We start from the raw sequence: 12,365 nt of genomic DNA, 5'->3' as shown, positions 1-12,365 counted from the left end.
CCCACAGGAGGAAGGGGGATTTGGAAGAGAGTTCCCTCAGGAGGAAGGGAGATGGGGTAGAGAGATCCCACTGCAGGTAGGGGCTGGGGAAAGAGAGATCCCACAGGAGGAAGGGGGCTGGGGAAAGAGAGATCCCACAGGAGGAAGGGGGATGGGGAAGAGAGATCCCACAGGAGGAAGGGGGATGTGGAAGAGAGTTCCCTCAGGAGGAAGGGAGATGGGGAAGAGAGATCCCACTGCAGGTAGGGGCTGGGGAAAGAGAGATCCCACAGGAGGAAGGGGGCTGGGGAAAGAGAGATCCCACAGGAGGAAGGGGGATGGGGAAGAGAGATCCCACAGGATGAAGGGGGATGTGGAAGAGAGTTCCCTCAGGAGGAAGGGAGATGGGGAAGAGAGATCCTACTGCAGGTAGGGGGATGGGAAAGAGAGATCCCACAGGAGGAAGGGGGATGTGGAAGAGAGTTCCCTCAGGAGGAAGGGAGATGGGGAAGAGAGATCCTACTGCAGGTAGGGGGATGTGAAAGAGAGATCCCACAGGAGGAAGGGGGATGGGGAAGAGAGATCCCACAGGAGGAAGGGGGATGTGGAAGAAAGTTCCCACAGGAGGAAGGCTGATGGGGAAAAAGAGATCCCACAGGAGGAAGGGGGCTTGGGACGAGAGATCCTACAGGAGGAAGGGGTCTGGGGAAGAGAGATCCCACAGGAGGAAGGGGGATGTGGAAAAGATATCCCACAGGAGGAAGGGGGATGGGGAAGAGAGATCCCACAGGAGGAAGGGGGATGGGGAAAGGAGATCCCACAGGAGAAAGGGGGATGGGAAATAGAGATCTCACAGGATGAAGGGGATGGGGAAGAGAGATCCCACAGGAGAAGGGGAAGGTGATGAGAGATCCCACAGGAGGAAGGGGGATGGGGAAAGGAGATCCCACAGGAGGAAGGGGGATGGGAAATAGAGATCTCACAGGATGAAGGGAGATGGGGTAGAGAGATCCCACTGCAGGTAGGGGCTGGGGAAAGAGAGATCCCACAGGAGGAAGGGGGCTGGGGAAAGAGAGATCCCACAGGAGGAAGGGGGATGGGGAAGAGAGATCCCACAGGAGGAAGGGGGATGTGGAAGAGAGTTCCCTCAGGAGGAAGGGAGATAGGGAAGAGAGATCCTACTGCAGGTAGGGGGATGGGAAAGAGAGATCCCACAGGAGGAAGGGGGATGTGGAAGAGAGTTCCCTCAGGAGGAAGGGAGATGGGGAAGAGAGATCCTACTGCAGGTAGGGGGATGGGAAAGAGAGATCCTACAGGAGGAAGGGGGATGGGGAAGAGAGATCCCACAGGAGGAAGGGGGATGGGGAAGAGAGATCCCACAGGAGGAAGGGGGATGTGGAAGAGAGTTCCCTCAGGAGGAAGGGAGATGGGGAAGAGAGATCCTACTGCAGGTAGGGGGATGGGAAAGAGAGATCCCACAGGAGGAAGGGGGATGGGGAAGAGAGATCCCACAGGAGGAAGGGGGATGGGGAAGAGAGATCCCACAGGAGGAAGGGGGATGTGGAAGAAAGTTCCCACAGGACGAAGGCTGATGGGGAAAAAGAGATCCCACAGGAGGAAGGGGGCTTGGGACGAGAGATCCTACAGGAGGAAGGGGGCTGGGGAAGAGATATCCCACAGGAGGAAGGCTGATGGGCAAAAAGAGATCCCACAGGAGGAAGGGGGCTTGGGACGAGAAATCCTACAGGAGGAAGGGGGCTGGGGAAGAGAGATTCCACAGGAGGAAGGGGGCTGGGGAGAGAGATCCCACAGGAGGAAGGGGGATGGGGAAGGGAGATCGCACAGGAAAAAGGGGGATGGGGAAGAGAGATCACACAGTAGGAAGGAGAATGGGGAATCGACTTCCCAGAGGAGGAGGGGGATGGGGAAGAGTGATCCCAGTGGAGGAAGTGGATATAGAGAAGAGAGATCCCACAGGCGGAATGGAATGGGAAGAGAGATCCCAGAGGACGAAGGGGATGGGAAAAAGAGATCCCACAGGAGGAAGAGGGATGGGAAAAAGAGATCCCACAGGTGGAATTGGGATGGGGAAAAGAGATACCACAGTCGTAGGGGGATGGGGAAGAGAGAGCCTACGGGAGTAAGGAGAAAGGGGAAGAGAGATCCCGCAGGAGGAAGGGGATGGGAAAGAGATATCCCACAGGAGGAAGAGGGATGGGGAAGAGAGATCCCGGAGGCGGAAGTGGACATTGAAGAGAGATCCCGCAGTAGGAAGCTGAATCAGGAAGAGAGATCGAAAGGGAGGAAGGAGATCGGGAAAATAAATATACATGGGGGATGGGTAAAGAGATCCCAAAGCAGGAAGGTTAATGGGTGAGAAACATCCCACAGGAGGGAGAGGATGAGGAAATGAGATCCCGCAGGAAGAAGTGGGATGGGGTGAAGAGATCCCACAGGATTTGGGGGTAACGGTAGGAGAGGTCCCACAGGAGGAAGGGGGATGGGGAAGAGGTCCCACAGGAGGAAGGGGATGGGGAAGGGAGATCACACAGTAGGAAGGAGAATGGGGAAGAGAGATACCACAGGAGGGAGGGGGATGGGGAATAGGTCCAATAGGAGGAAGGCGATAGGGAAGAGCGATCACAGAGTAGGAAGGAGAATGGGGAAGAGAGATCCCACAGGAGGAAGGGGGATGGGAAAGAGAGAAACCACAGGAGGAAGAGGGATGAGGAAGAGAGATCCCACAGGAGAAGGGGAAGGTGAATAGAGATCCCACAGGAGAATGGGAAGGCGATGAGAGATCCCACAGGAGCAAGATGGGAAGAGAGATCACATAGGAGCAAGGGGGATGGGAAAGAGAGAAACCACAGGAGGAAGAGGGATGCGGCAGAGAGATCCCTCAGGCGAAAGTGTGATAGGGAAGAAATTTCCGGCAGGAGGAACGCGGATGGGGAAGAGAGATCCCACAGTAGGAAGCAGAATCAGGAAGAGAGATCAAACAGGAGGTAGGGGGATGGGGAAGAGAGATCCCACAGGAGAAAGTGGATGGGGAAAAGAGATCCCAAAGGAGGAAGGGGGATGGGGAAGAGAGATCCCATAGGAGGAAGGGGGCTGGGGAAGAGAGATTCAACAGGAGGAAGGCTGATGGGGAAAGGAGATCCCACAGGAGGAAGGGGGCTGGGGAAGAGAGATCCTACAGGAGGAAGGGGGCTGGGGAAGAGAGATCCTACAGGAGGAAGGGGGCTGGGGAAGAGAGATCCTACAGGAGGAAGGGGGCTGGGGAAGAGAGATCCTACAGGAGGAAGGGGGCTGGGGAAGAGAGATCCTACAGGAGGAAGGGGGCTGGGGAGAGAGATCCCACAGGAGGAAGGGGGATGTGGAAAAGATATCCCACAGGAGGAAGGGGGATGGGGAAGAGAGATCCCACAGGAGGAAGGGGGATGGGGAATGGAGATCCCACAGGAGGAAGGGGGATGGGAAATAGAGATCTCACAGGATGAAGGGGATGGGGAAGAGAGATCCCACAGGAGAAGGGGAAGGTGATGAGAGATCCCACAGGAGCAAGATGGGAAGAGAGATCACATAGGAGCAAGGGGGATGGGAAAGAGAGAAACCACAGGAGGAAGAGGGATGGGGAAGAGAGATCCCACAGGAGGAAGGGGGATAGGAAAGCGAGATTTCACAGGAGGAAGGGGGCTGGGGAGAGAGATCCCACAGGAGGAAGGGGGATGGAGAAGAGAGATTCCACAGGAGGAAGGAGGATGTGGAAGAAAGTTCCCACAGGAGGAAGGCTGATGGGGAAAAAGAGATCCCACAGGAGGAAGGGGGCTGGGGAAGAGAGATCCTACAGGAGGAAGGGGGATGTGGAAGAGAGATCCCACAGGAGGAAGGGGGATGTGGAAGAGAGTTCCCTCAGGAGGAAGGGAGATGGGGTAGAGAGATCCCACTGCAGGTAGGGGCTGGGGAAAGAGAGATCCCACAGGAGGAAGGGGGCTGGGGAAAGAGAGATCCCACAGGAGGAAGGGGGATGGGGAAGAGAGATCCCACAGGAGGAAGGGGGATGTGGAAGAGAGTTCCCTCAGGAGGAAGGGAGATGGGGAAGAGAGATCCTACTGCAGGTAGGGGGATGGGAAAGAGAGATCCCACAGGAGGAAGGGGGATGTGGAAGAGAGTTCCCTCAGGAGGAAGGGAGATGGGGAAGAGAGATCCTACTGCAGGTAGGGGGATGGGAAAGAGAGATCCCACAGGAGGAAGGGGGATGGGGAAGAGAGATCCCACAGGAGGAAGGGGGATGTGGAAGAAAGTTCCCACAGGAGGAAGGCTGATGGGGAAAAAGAGATCCCACAGGAGGAAGGGGGCTTGGGACGAGAGATCCTACAGGAGGAAGGGGTCTGGGGAAGAGAGATCCCACAGGAGGAAGGGGGATGTGGAAAAGATATCCCACAGGAGGAAGGGGGATGGGGAAGAGAGATCCCACAGGAGGAAGGGGGATGGGGAAAGGAGATCCCACTGGAGGAAGGGGGATGGGAAATAGAGATCTCACAGGATGAAGGGGATGGGGAAGAGAGATCCCACAGGAGAAGGGGAAGGTGATGAGAGATCCCACAGGAGGAAGGGGGATGGGGAAAGGAGATCCCACAGGAGGAAGGGGGATGGGAAATAGAGATCTCACAGGATGAAGGGAGATGGGGTAGAGAGATCCCACTGCAGGTAGGGGCTGGGGAAAGAGAGATCCCACAGGAGGAAGGGGGCTGGGGAAAGAGAGATCCCACAGGAGGAAGGGGGATGGGGAAGAGAGATCCCACAGGAGGAAGCGGGATGTGGAAGAGAGTTCCCTCAGGAGGAAGGGAGATGGGGAAGAGAGATCCTACTGCAGGTAGGGGGATGGGAAAGAGAGATCCCACAGGAGGAAGGGGGATGTGGAAGAGAGTTCCCTCAGGAGGAAGGGAGATGGGGAAGAGAGATCCTACTGCAGGTAGGGGGATGGGAAAGAGAGATCCCACAGGAGGAAGGGGGATGGGGAAGAGAGATCCCACAGGAGGAAGGGGGATGTGGAAGAAAGTTCCCATAGGACGAAGGCTGATGGGGAAAAAGAGATCCCACAGGAGGAAGGGGGCTTGGGACGAGCGATCCTACAGGAGGAAGGGGGCTGGGGAAGAGATATCCCACAGGAGGAAGGCTGATGGGCAAAAAGAGATCCCACAGGAGGAAGGGGGCTTGGGACGAGAAATCCTACAGGAGGAAGGGGGCTGGGGAAGAGAGATTCCACAGGAGGAAGGGGGCTGGGGAGAGAGATCCCACAGGAGGAAGGGGGATGGGGAAGGGAGATCGCACAGGAAAAAGGGGGCTGGGGAGAGAGATCCCACAGGAGGAAGGGGGCTGGGGAAGAGAGATTCCACAGGAGGAAGGGGGATGTGGAAGAAAGTTCCCACAAGAGGAAGGCTGATGGGGAAAAAGAGATCCCACAGGGGGAAGGGGGCTGGGGAAGAGAGATCCTACAGGAGGAAGGGGGCTGGGGAAGAGAGATCCCACAGGAGGAAGGGGGATGTGGAAGAAAGTTCCCACAGGAGGAAATAGATGGGAAAAAAGAGATCCCACAGGCGGGAGGGGGATGGGGAAAGAGATCCCACAGGAGTAAGGGGGATGGGGAAGAGAGATTCCAAAGGAGGAAGGGGGCTGGGGAGAAAGATCCCACAGGAGGAAGGGGGATGGGGAAGAGAGATTCCAAAGGAGGAAGGGGGCTGGGGAGAGAGATCCCACAGGAGGAAGGGGGATGGAGAAGAGAGATTCCACAGGAGGAAGGGGGATGGGGAAGAAAGTTCCCACAGGAGGAAGGGAGATGGGGTAGAGAGATCCCACTGCAGGTAGGGGCTGGGGAAAGAGAGATCCCACAGGAGGAAGGGGGCTGGGGAAAGAGAGATCCCACAGGAGGAAGGGGGATGGGGAAGAGAGATCCCACAGGAGGAAGGGGGATGTGGAAGAGAGTTCCCTCAGGAGGAAGGGAGATGGGGAAGAGAGATCCTACTGCAGGTAGGGGGATGGGAAAGAGAGATCCCACAGGAGGAAGGGGGATGTGGAAGAGAGTTCCCTCAGGAGGAAGGGAGATGGGGAAGAGAGATCCTACTGCAGGTAGGGGGATGGGAAAGAGAGATCCCACAGGAGGAAGGGGGATGGGGAAGAGAGATCCCACAGGAGGAAGGGGGATGTGGAAGAAAGTTCCCACAGGAGGAAGGCTGATGGGGAAAAAGAGATCACACAGGAGGAAGGGGGCTTGGGACGAGAGATCCTACAGGAGGAAGGGGGCTGGGGAGAGAGATCCCACAGGAGGAAGGGGGATGTGGAAAAGATATCCCACAGGAGGAAGGGGGATGGGGAAGAGAGATCCCACAGGAGGAAGGGGGATGGGGAAGAGAGATCCCACAGGAGGAAGGGGGATGGGGAAAGGAGATCCCACAGGAGGAAGGGGGATGGGAAATAGAGATCTCACAGGAGGAAGGGGGCTGGGGAGAGAGATCCCACAGGAGGAAGGGGGATGTGGAAAAGAGATCCCACAGGAGGAAGGGGGATGGGGAAGAGAGATCCCACAGGAGGAAGGGGGATGGGGAAAGGAGATCCCACAGGAGGAAGGGGGATGGGAAATAGAGATCTCACAGGATGAAGGGGATGGGGAAGAGAGATCCCACAGGAGAAGGGGAAGGTGATGAGAGATCCCACAGGAGCAAGATGGGAAGAGAGATCACATAGGAGCAAGGGGGATGGGAAAGAGAGAAACCACAGGAGGAAGAGGGATGGGGAAGAGAGATCCCACAGGAGGAAAGGGGATAGGAAAGCGAGATTTCACAGGAGGAAGGGGGCTGGGGAGAGAGATCCCACAGGAGGAAGGGGGCTGGGGAAGAGAGATTCCACAGGAGGAAGGGGGATGTGGAAGAAAGTTCCCACAAGAGGAAGGCTGATGGGGAAAAAGAGATCCCACAGGGGGAAGGGGGCTGGGGAAGAGAGATCCCTCAGGAGGAAGGGGGCTGGGGAAGAGAGATCCCACAGGAGGAAGGGGGATGTGGAAGAAAGTTCCCACAGGAGGAAATAGATGGGGAAAAAGAGATCCCACAGGCGGGAGGGGGATGGGGAAAGAGATCCCACAGGAGTAAGGGGGATGGGGAAGAGAGATTCCAAAGGAGGAAGGGGGCTGGGGAGAAAGATCCCACAGGAGGAAGGGGGATGGGGAAGAGAGATTCCAAAGGAGGAAGGGGGCTGGGGAGAGAGATCCCACAGGAGGAAGGGGGATGGGGAAGAGAGATCCTACAGGAGGAAGGGGGATGGAGAAGAGAGATTCCACAGGAGGAAGGAGGATGTGGAAGAAAGTTCCCACAGGACGAAGGCTGATGGGGAAAAAGAGATCCCACAGGAGGAAGGGGGCTTGGGACGAGAGATCCTACAGGAGGAAGGGGGCTGGGGAAGAGATATCCCACAGGAGGAAGGCTGATGGGCAAAAAGAGATCCCACAGGAGGAAGGGGGCTTGGGACGAGAAATCCTACAGGAGGAAGGGGGCTGGGGAAGAGAGATTCCACAGGAGGAAGGGGGCTGGGGAGAGAGATCCCACAGGAGGAAGGGGGATGGGGAAGGGAGATCGCACAGGAAAAAGGGGGATGGGGAAGAGAGATCACACAGTAGGAAGGAGAATGGGGAATCGACTTCCCAGAGGAGGAGGGGGATGGGGAAGAGTGATCCCAGTGGAGGAAGTGGATATAGAGAAGAGAGATCCCACAGGCGGAATGGAATGGGAAGAGAGATCCCAGAGGACGAAGGGGATGGGAAAAAGAGATCCCACAGGAGGAAGAGGGATGGGAAAAAGAGATCCCACAGGTGGAATTGGGATGGGGAAAAGAGATACCACAGTCGTAGGGGGATGGGGAAGAGAGAGCCTACGGGAGTAAGGAGAAAGGGGAAGAGAGATCCCACAGGAGGAAGGGGATGGGAAAGAGATATCCCACAGGAGGAAGAGGGATGGGGAAGAGAGATCCCGGAGGCGGAAGTGGACATTGAAGAGAGATCCCGCAGTAGGAAGCTGAATCAGGAAGAGAGATCGAAAGGGAGGAAGGAGATCGGGAAAATAAATATACATGGGGGATGGGTAAAGAGATCCCAAAGCAGGAAGGTTAATGGGTGAGAAACATCCCACAGGAGGGAGAGGATGAGGAAATGAGATCCCGCAGGAAGAAGTGGGATGGGGAGAAGAGATCCCACAGGATTTGGGGGTAACGGTAGGAGAGGTCCCACAGGAGGAAGGGGGATGGGGAAGAGGTCCCACAGGAGGAAGGGGATGGGGAAGGGAGATCACACAGTAGGAAGGAGAATGGGGAAGAGAGATACCACAGGAGGGAGGGGGATGGGGAATAGGTCCAATAGGAGGAAGGCGATAGGGAAGAGCGATCACAGAGTAGGAAGGAGAATGGGGAAGAGAGATCCCACAGGAGGAAGGGGGATGGGAAAGAGAGAAACCACAGGAGGAAGAGGGATGAGGAAGAGAGATCCCACAGGAGAAGGGGAAGGTGAATAGAGATCCCACAGGAGAATGGGAAGGCGATGAGAGATCCCACAGGAGCAAGATGGGAAGAGAGATCACATAGGAGCAAGGGGGATGGGAAAGAGAGAAACCACAGGAGGAAGAGGGATGCGGCAGAGAGATCCCTCAGGCGAAAGTGTGATAGGGAAGAAATTTCCGGCAGGAGGAACGCGGATGGGGAAGAGAGATCCCACAGTAGGAAGCAGAATCAGGAAGAGAGATCAAACAGGAGGTAGGGGGATGGGGAAGAGAGATCCCACAGGAGAAAGTGGATGGGGAAAAGAGATCCCAAAGGAGGAAGGGGGATGGGGAAGAGAGATCCCATAGGAGGAAGGGGGCTGGGGAAGAGAGATTCAACAGGAGGAAGGCTGATGGGGAAAGGAGATCCCACAGGAGGAAGGGGGCTGGGGAAGAGAGATCCTACAGGAGGAAGGGGGCTGGGGAAGAGAGATCCTACAGGAGGAAGGGGGCTGGGGAAGAGAGATCCTACAGGAGGAAGGGGGCTGGGGAAGAGAGATCCTACAGGAGGAAGGGGGCTGGGGAAGAGAGATCCTACAGGAGGAAGGGGGCTGGGGAGAGAGATCCCACAGGAGGAAGGGGGATGTGGAAAAGATATCCCACAGGAGGAAGGGGGATGGGGAAGAGAGATCCCACAGGAGGAAGGGGGATGGGGAAAGGAGATCCCACAGGAGGAAGGGGGATGGGAAATAGAGATCTCACAGGATGAAGGGGATGGGGAAGAGAGATCCCACAGGAGAAGGGGAAGGTGATGAGAGATCCCACAGGAGCAAGATGGGAAGAGAGATCACATAGGAGCAAGGGGGATGGGAAAGAGAGAAACCACAGGAGGAAGAGGGATGGGGAAGAGAGATCCCACAGGAGGAAGGGGGATAGGAAAGCGAGATTTCACAGGAGGAATGGGGCTGGGGAGAGAGATCCCACAGGAGGAAGGGGGATGGAGAAGAGAGATTCCACAGGAGGAAGGAGGATGTGGAAGAAAGTTCCCACAGGAGGAAGGCTGATGGGGAAAAAGAGATCCCACAGGAGGAAGGGGGCTGGGGAAGAGAGATCCTACAGGAGGAAGGGGGATGTGGAAGAGAGATCCCACAGGAGGAAGGGGGATGTGGAAGAGAGTTCCCTCAGGAGGAAGGGAGATGGGGTAGAGAGATCCCACTGCAGGTAGGGGCTGGGGAAAGAGAGATCCCACAGGAGGAAGGGGGCTGGGGAAAGAGAGATCCCACAGGAGGAAGGGGGATGGGGAAGAGAGATCCCACAGGAGGAAGGGGGATGTGGAAGAGAGTTCCCTCAGGAGGAAGGGAGATGGGGAAGAGAGATCCTACTGCAGGTAGGGGGATGGGAAAGAGAGATCCCACAGGAGGAAGGGGGATGTGGAAGAGAGTTCCCTCAGGAGGAAGGGAGATGGGGAAGAGAGATCCTACTGCAGGTAGGGGGATGGGAAAGAGAGATCCCACAGGAGGAAGGGGGATGGGGAAGAGAGATCCCACAGGAGGAAGGGGGATGTGGAAGAAAGTTCCCACAGGAGGAAGGCTGATGGGGAAAAAGAGATCCCACAGGAGGAAGGGGGCTTGGGACAAGAGATCCTACAGGAGGAAGGGGTCTGGGGAAGAGAGATCCCACAGGAGGAAGGGGGATGTGGAAAAGATATCCCACAGGAGGAAGGGGGATGGGGAAGAGAGATCCCACAGGAGGAAGGGGGATGGGGAAAGGAGATCCCACTGGAGGAAGGGGGATGGGAAATAGAGATCTCACAGGATGAAGGGGATGGGGAAGAGAGATCCCACAGGAGAAGGGGAAGGTGATGAGAGATCCCACAGGAGGAAGGGGGATGGGGAAAGGAGATCCCACAGGAGGAAGGGGGATGGGAAATAGAGATCTCACAGGATGAAGGGAGATGGGGTAGAGAGATCCCACTGCAGGTAGGGGCTGGGGAAAGAGAGATCCCACAGGAGGAAGGGGGCTGGGGAAAGAGAGATCCCACAGGAGGAAGGGGGATGGGGAAGAGAGATCCCACAGGAGGAAGGGGGATGTGGAAGAGAGTTCCCTCAGGAGGAAGGGAGATGGGGAAGAGAGATCCTACTGCAGGTAGGGGGATGGGAAAGAGAGATCCCACAGGAGGAAGGGGGATGTGGAAGAGAGTTCCCTCAGGAGGAAGGGAGATGGGGAAGAGAGATCCTACTGCAGGTAGGGGGATGGGAAAGAGAGATCCCACAGGAGGAAGGGGGATGGGGAAGGGAGATCCCACAGGAGGAAGGGGGATGTGGAAGAAAGTTCCCATAGGACGAAGGCTGATGGGGAAAAAGAGATCCCACAGGAGGAAGGGGGCTTGGGACGAGCGATCCTACAGGAGGAAGGGGGCTGGGGAAGAGATATCCCACAGGAGGAAGGCTGATGGGCAAAAAGAGATCCCACAGGAGGAAGGGGGCTTGGGACGAGAAATCCTACAGGAGGAAGGGGGCTGGGGAAGAGAGATTCCACAGGAGGAAGGGGGCTGGGGAGAGAGATCCCACAGGAGGAAGGGGGATGGGGAAGGGAGATCGCACAGGAAAAAGGGGGCTGGGGAGAGAGATCCCACAGGAGGAAGGGGGCTGGGGAAGAGAGATTCCACAGGAGGAAGGGGGATGTGGAAGAAAGTTCCCACAAGAGGAAGGCTGATGGGGAAAAAGAGATCCCACAGGGGGAAGGGGGCTGGGGAAGAGAGATCCTACAGGAGGAAGGGGGCTGGGGAAGAGAGATCCCACAGGAGGAAGGGGGATGTGGAAGAAAGTTCCCACAGGAGGAAATAGATGGGAAAAAAGAGATCCCACAGGCGGGAGGGGGATGGGGAAAGAGATCCCACAAGAGTAAGGGGGATGGGGAAGAGAGATTCCAAAGGAGGAAGGGGGCTGGGGAGAAAGATCCCACAGGAGGAAGGGGGATGGGGAAGAGAGATTCCAAAGGAGGAAGGGGGCTGGGGAGAGAGATCCCACAGGAGGAAGGGGGATGGAGAAGAGAGATTCCACAGGAGGAAGGGGGATGGGGAAGAAAGTTCCCACAGGAGGAAGGGAGATGGGGTAGAGAGATCCCACTGCAGGTAGGGGCTGGGGAAAGAGAGATCCCACAGGAGGAAGGGGGCTGGGGAAAGAGAGATCCCACAGGAGGAAGGGGGATGGGGAAGAGAGATCCCACAGGAGGAAGGGGGATGTGGAAGAGAGTTCCCTCAGGAGGAAGGGAGATGGGGAAGAGAGATCCTACTGCAGGTAGGGGGATGGGAAAGAGAGATCCCACAGGAGGAAGGGGGATGTGGAAGAGAGTTCCCTCAGGAGGAAGGGAGATGGGGAAGAGAGATCCTACTGCAGGTAGGGGGATGGGAAAGAGAGATCCCACAGGAGGAAGGGGGATGGGGAAGAGAGATCCCACAGGAGGAAGGGGGATGTGGAAGAAAGTTCCCACAGGAGGAAGGCTGATGGGGAAAAAGAGATCACACAGGAGGAAGGGGGCTTGGGACGAGAGATCCTACAGGAGGAAGGGGGCTGGGGAGAGAGATCCCACAGGAGGAAGGGGGATGTGGAAAAGATATCCCACAGGAGGAAGGGGGATGGGGAAGAGAGATCCCACAGGAGGAAGGGGGATGGGGAAAGGAGATCCCACAGGAGGAAGGGGGATGGGAAATAGAGATCTCACAGGAGGAAGGGGGCTGGGGAGAGAGATCCCACAGGAGGAAGGGGGATGTGGAAAAGATATCCCACAGGAGGAAGGGGGATGGGGAAGAGAGATCCCACAGGAGGAAGGGGGATGGGGAAAGGAGATCCCACAGGAGGAAGGGGG

The 12,365-nt window shown here is 56.8% G+C and overlaps 1 protein-coding gene across 1 annotated transcript in view; it reads right to left on the bottom strand.

Annotated features, from left to right (window-relative positions):
* Positions 1 to 12,365, bottom strand: part of LOC140721956 (ribonuclease inhibitor-like) — a 102,424-nt gene that overhangs the window by 83,406 nt on the left and 6,653 nt on the right. The window lies entirely within an intron of this gene.

This window comes from Hemitrygon akajei, unplaced genomic scaffold, assembly GCF_048418815.1.
Source record: "Hemitrygon akajei unplaced genomic scaffold, sHemAka1.3 Scf000065, whole genome shotgun sequence".
NCBI classification, from domain to species: Eukaryota; Metazoa; Chordata; class Chondrichthyes; order Myliobatiformes; family Dasyatidae; genus Hemitrygon; species Hemitrygon akajei.
Note: the sequence above shows the minus strand (reverse complement) of the source record. Positions and strands in the feature narration are given on the sequence as shown.